This window comes from Phasianus colchicus, chromosome 9, assembly GCF_987193195.1.
Source record: "Phasianus colchicus chromosome 9, bPhaCol1.hap1.1, whole genome shotgun sequence".
Taxonomy (NCBI): domain Eukaryota; kingdom Metazoa; phylum Chordata; class Aves; order Galliformes; family Phasianidae; genus Phasianus; species Phasianus colchicus.
The window spans coordinates 32,622,776-32,628,868 of NC_143444.1; the positions used below are offsets into that span (position 1 = coordinate 32,622,776).

A 6,093-nucleotide genomic window follows, 5' to 3' on the forward strand; every position below is an offset into this window, starting at 1 on the left:
ATCATTATTTTGCATCATCATTGTCTCAAAGCTTGCTGAGGACACAGATGAACAAGTTCAGGCAAGTCCTGGTCAGGGGTTGAGAGAGCTTTTGTCTGGAGAAGTTTGATGGGCAAGTCCTGGGCAAGGATTGTGAAATCTTTTGTCCGAGGGTCAGAGATGGGGGCTACGAGAGAGAGAGAAGCTGCAGCTTAATAGCTGTGAAGTGGTCTTTTGTGTGGACTTATCTCAAGGAAGGTGGCCATCTCAGGAAGTATTCGCAGGACTCCTGCTCAAACACCCAGGGATGTCACGTAGGCAGGAGAAGTAGTAGGATAAAAGAGGCATCGAAAACCATGAAGAGGGGTGTCTGCCATCAGATTCCTCGCCACGGAATTCCTGCATGCTGACGGACTCTCCTGGGCCTGCTACCTGAGTCCTGCTGCTTCCCCTCTTGGACTGGCTCTGCGACTTCTTCCTGCTACCTGTTGCTGCCCCAGGCCTTCCATGCTGCTGCTCTCCCCCCCCTGCTGCTTCTGCCTCGGACCTTCGGAACGTCGTGCAACAGGAGGCTGCTGGATCCTGGTGGTGACTATCCCCGCTTCACGGCATTCTTGCTTTTTCCTAGCTTTTCTATCGCCCTCCTTTCCTTTCCTGTCTCCCTAATTAGGACTTATAATAAACTGGTTGGACTAACATATGAACCGTTGTTTCTTAATCTCACACCGGGGATACAGATATTAAAAGAACCTCATCTCCCTCCTATAAATTGGAGCGAGACACTATTTTGGCGTAGTTGGGCAGGATGCCCGCTGTGAGAGTGTTGTCCTTCCAGATATAGTTTGAAACTTTTCTGTGTGCACCTCCTGGGGTTGCAAGGAGCGTTATTTTTAAAAATTTAGACGTGGGTCCTTCTCCAGGAAGACCGCTCCGTATTCTGAATCTTTGCTTTTTATGTGTGTACCTCTTGTGGACGTATTTTGTCTATTTGCATTTTGTTTAATACGTGTGCGCCTCCTCGGGAAGACTTCTCTGCAGCTATTTTGAAGCGCGAAATTTGAACCTGTTTTTGTGTTTGCGCCTTTTGGGGAAGTGAGGAAGTGATACTTTGTGACTTAAACGTGTGTGCCTCTCCAAGAAGTTTTTATTTGCTTTACTGAAACCTCTAAGTGTTGCTTTAGCAAGGAGTGAAACTGTAACTTAGTGTCACGGAATTAACTAGATCAGTTTATGCCCGTGACAGGGGGCAGTAGGCCCCTGCCCTCCCCACCCCCCGCCTGGGCCCACAAAATGGGAAGTAAGGGGGAAAAGGAAAAAAACAGTGGCAACAATCTATGGAGGTAAACTTATTTTACTAACTATGATATCGGAATGCAAAATAATACAATATAATACAATCTAATTGAAATTGAGACTAATAAATCAAATAAGATATGAGAGAGAGTTCCCGAGACCGAGTCAAACCTGAAAAAGCTTGGAACGGCTAGGAAAGCACCTCCAGCACCCACTGCCAGGCAGTAAGAGACCGCCCCCCCGGAAGGGTCAGATCCCGTGACCTCCGTAATGTATAGGGACAGGTACGTAGAGTTAGAGCATTAACACTTCAATTCCAGTACATGATGTTTTGATGTGGAATATTGAAAATCAAATAAGCAAAAACCAAAACCATGACACTTAGGTGTGGTGTTTACCTAATAGGTGTTGGTGTAGCTTCTTGTCTTTGTGTGTGCCTCCTGGAGTTGCATGAAGCGATATTTTTGAAAACTTAAACGTGAGTCCTTCTCCAAGAAGACCGCTCCATATTCTGAAACTTTACTTTTTATGTGTATCCCTCTCGAGGACGTATGAATTGATTTTGATTACGTGTGTGCCTCCTCGGGAAGACCTGTCTGCATGTTTGTGATTTAAGTATCTTGTAACTTAAGTGTGAAATCTGAACTCTTTTGTGTGCTTCCCTCAGAGAAAGGGAAGAGTGACTGGAGCATTTGCATTTCTTTAGTAGGTGTTGTGTGCCTCCCTGGGGGGGAGGTAAGAAGTCACCTGAGCTTTTGAATACGTATACCTCCTCCCCCCTTTGTGTAGATCTTTCAGCGTATTGAAAAATGAGTGACAGCATTGCCACCATGAAAGGTGAAGATGTGTTATTTGATCTTTTAGAAAAACATGGTGCTCGACCCTCTTTATCAGGTGTGGATTGGGCACGACAGAACTGGTATAACTTGCAGAGTGTTTCGGACCGTATTTGTGTTTTACAAAATGAGGCTCGTACCCGAGTCGGAAAAGGAAAGGCGTTTATTTGTGCCGTACTCGGGGCTGCTTTAAAAGCTGCCATGGAGTTCCAAGAGGAAAAGCATTCGGCAGCAGAAACCCAAGCTATACAAGCACTACAGGAATCAGTTAAAGTAACACAAGAACTGGTAAAAACTTTGCAGAATCAAATAGTGAACCTTGAGGAGCAATTAGAAAGAGAGAAACATAATTCGGCTTTGTAGCAAATGGCTTTTAAGGAACTGTTAATGTCTAAGCATGCCGACAATACTGTCACCCATAGTCTGCCTCACGAAAAAACTCTTCCTCAGGAGGAACTACAAAGAATGAAGGAAAGGCTAGATAAATTAGAAATGCCAATAGCCCCATTGCGCCCCTTGGTAAAAGCTGAATATACATTCGATAACGGTGAGGATCTAGATCCTCAAATGAATGTTAAGGAAATTCCCTTCTCAGCCACTGAACTAGCAAAATTGAAAAAAGATTTTAGCCGCTCTCCAAACGAATCTGAAACAGTATGTATGGAGGGTTAGCCTCACTGGTGGAGACCAGATTCTGCTAACAGAAAAGGAAGCGGAGGGCTATTGGGGACCAGGAGTATTTTTGACTACTGGCAACAATCGTGCTCCCTGGTCCTTGACACAGAGGGCTGCCTATTGGGCAGGTGGTCTCAACCCTCTAAAAAGGGGAGATCCTCTTGCTATTATTGGAGCAGTTGATCAGTTAGTAGAAAGTGTTCAAAAGGCTGCTTGTCTCCAAATGATGTACGATAGAAAGCTGCAGCCACATCATGAATCACCCACGATGATGCCCGTGGATCCTGAAAGGATGACCCCACTAATTAGGGGGCTTCCAGAGTCGTTAAAACCTATAGGTATACAACTGCAAGGAAAAATACAGGTAATGTCTCAGGGAGAAAGAACCCGGGCAGCGTTGGAAGGAACAGTAACCCCCAACCATCAGCAATCAGGATGCAAAGTATGGACGTGGGGGGAGGTTGCCCAAGAGTTAGTTAATTATGGGAGAAAATATGGGCTGGTGGTTTCTTCCTCCAGTAAATTTGAGCCTAGGGGAGTAAGGCTTGCAGCAGCCAGTCTTGCCCCCAGGCCACCTAGCCCAAAACTTAATGGAACTGAAAAGGTTTTGTCCCCGATAAGAACAGGTAGACGGAGCATTGATCATAAACATAATGGACTGTGGACCCTGGGCTGGAAAAAGGGTATTCCATGAAATTTGATGGATGGATTGACGACAGATAGGCTCGAGATGCTGGTTGCTGGATGGCCAACTAGACTTGAGGAAAGTAAAACCCCAGGTCCTAGTGCCCCTCCCACAGTACCTGAAGGGCTACCAGAGCCGTTGGGAAACTAGTTCCTTCACCCCTCTCAAGTGAGCGGGGGGGTGAAGGGTGATTGTTTATTAGGAGGCTCACAACTCAAGGCAGTGATCTATTAATTACATGCATTGTTGAACCTAACTTAGTTCCAGTGACGTTTCTTGTAGGCGCAGGAGCACAAATTTCAGCTCTGGATTATTCCTTCATTTTGACCATATTAACAAAGCCCGAGAGGGCAAGTCTATGTCTTGTTTTTGTTTTGCAGAAGAACTCTGTGGAACTCCGAACACAGTGGATTTTAATTGTTGGTATTTTGGAGATTCTGCAATACCCTGGTGAAATGTTATCTTGGTTAATTTGTTGTACTGTGTGGGCTGTAACCTCTATAACAACGAGTTATCCCCTCATGGACTCTGGGAATGGGGGGAATGGTACAATATTGGATTTGTGGTCATTATGCATATAAACCTGCAAACTGGACTGGGGTATGTTATGTTGGAGTAATCCACCCAATGTTCTTTTTACTTCCAGGAAAGGATGGCAGTGAATTAGGTGTCAGAGTATATGATGATCTCAATCGACACAAGAGGTCTATCGACACCTCCGTAACATGCGGTAGTGGCCAAACTTGGGGCAAAGATGACTGGCCTCCCCAGCGTATAATCAAACACTATTGGCCAGCCACCTGGAACCCCAATGAGTGGGTTAGTGGTGCTCGAGAGCCCATCTATAACATAAATCGTATTATCAGATTGCAAGCCATCCTCGAAATAAATACTAATGAAACAGCATATGCCCTTGATCTTGCAGATCAAGCTTCACAGATGCGGGCGGCAATACTCCAGCATCGCATTGTTCTGGACTACCTGCTAGCCGAAGAAGGGGGGGTCTGTGGCAAATGAAATGACTCTACTTGTTGTCTAAAGACTGATAACGGTAAAGTTGTTAAGCAAATTGCCCAAGGTATACGGAAAATAGCACATGTTCCTGTTCAAACTTGGAAAAGCCCAGACCTTGACCTCTTTTCCTGGCTCCCAGGTGGCCCATGGGTAAAACGTATCTTATTTTATCTGTTATGTGCTGTTGAGACTCTCATGTTCATTCCTTGTATGATAACAGGTTTCATTCAACTTATCCAACGTGTTGTATCCTCTATGCAATTCGTAACTTCGTCTGCGGGAGGAGAAGTCAAGCAGATCAGGGCGACATTTGCAAAAAACCCTGATGAATCTTTTGTAATGATTATATGAAGCTTTTAATTCCCTGTCCCCCTCCCTTCTTTACCCCTATGCTTGCTATCTCTTTCTCACCATCATGGATCACCAGTGTCCCATTTTAAAGCAACCATTGAGCCACGGGGTGGTGTAAGAGATCATTGTTTTGCATCATCATTGTCTCAAAGCTTGCTGAGGACACAGACAAACAAGTTAAGGCCAGTCCTGGTCAAGGGTTGCGAGGTATTTTGTCTGGAGAAGATGGATGGACAAGTCCTGGGAAAGGATTGTGAAATCTTTTGTCAAAGGGCCACAGATGGACAAGGCCAGGGGCAACAAGAACTTAACTTAACCCCTTCCCGCTGTAGCTGTGCAGGGTGTATGACGTGTGAATGGGGATGGGACAGGACAATGAGAGTGAGAATAGCCATCATCTGCAGAGATCTCGGGAAACCGACATCCCAGTGTGAGCACCAGAATCCTGGGGAGGGGAGGGGGTGAAACAGAAATTACTAACTTCGTATTTCAGTAATGTTCAGAAAGCCTGGAAAGTGAAAAGGGCTTGGGAAAAACACAGGCTGAGGAAGGCAAATGAAAATAGGTGCATGTATCGGGCTGGGAGCTGAGCTTAAGAAAACCCCCGGCCCCAGTGGCCGTTTTCTTCATCCGCACGTAGTGTAATACAGTCTCCACTACTTGAGCATACTGAACACGAGTATTCTGTTCCTGTCTTGTCTGGTTCTCTCCTAGCCCTCCCTTACAAATTTGTCAGTAGTAACAGATGTCAGGGCACAGTTCTCAGAGCACGCTGTGGCTGTCCACCCCAGGGTCCTAGGGTTCTTTCTGTTTTTATGGCAGACCTGGCTTCGTATTCATAGGAAACAAAGGATTGTCTTCTACTGGACCACTTCATCTGGATCGCCCCAGGTATCTCCATCCCAATTGTCAGGGGATGCTGTTAGTTTCCTAGTCTGTATGATAGCCAATCTCCCCACCCCTCTTCCTTCCATCCCCTGACTGCCATTCAATAGCTAGCTCTGCAGCTATGGGACCCACCAGTGTGATGAAGCAGTACCTCTGGTGTGCTGAATACTGGCACTGGCACAGAGAGGCTCTATGGCTGATGTGAATCTTCCTGACTGGACTACTTGGTGAGTTTCCCCAGAGCTGTTGAGCACACAGGCTTCCCCACCTACCCTGATTGCTCACCAGGCCATCGATGTTCTTTGTGGACATGGCTTCAGGTATCATACCAGAGACTCCTTAGAGTCCGAAGCGACCATTTATGATGGTCTA

At 46.0% G+C, this 6,093-nt stretch overlaps 1 pseudogene; it reads left to right on the plus strand.

Moving 5' to 3' along the window:
- The first annotated feature begins 1,247 nt into the window (after window positions 1-1,247).
- LOC116236195 (uncharacterized) lies at window positions 1,248-5,754 on the plus strand (annotated as a pseudogene).
- The last annotated feature ends 339 nt before the right edge of the window (window positions 5,755-6,093 follow it).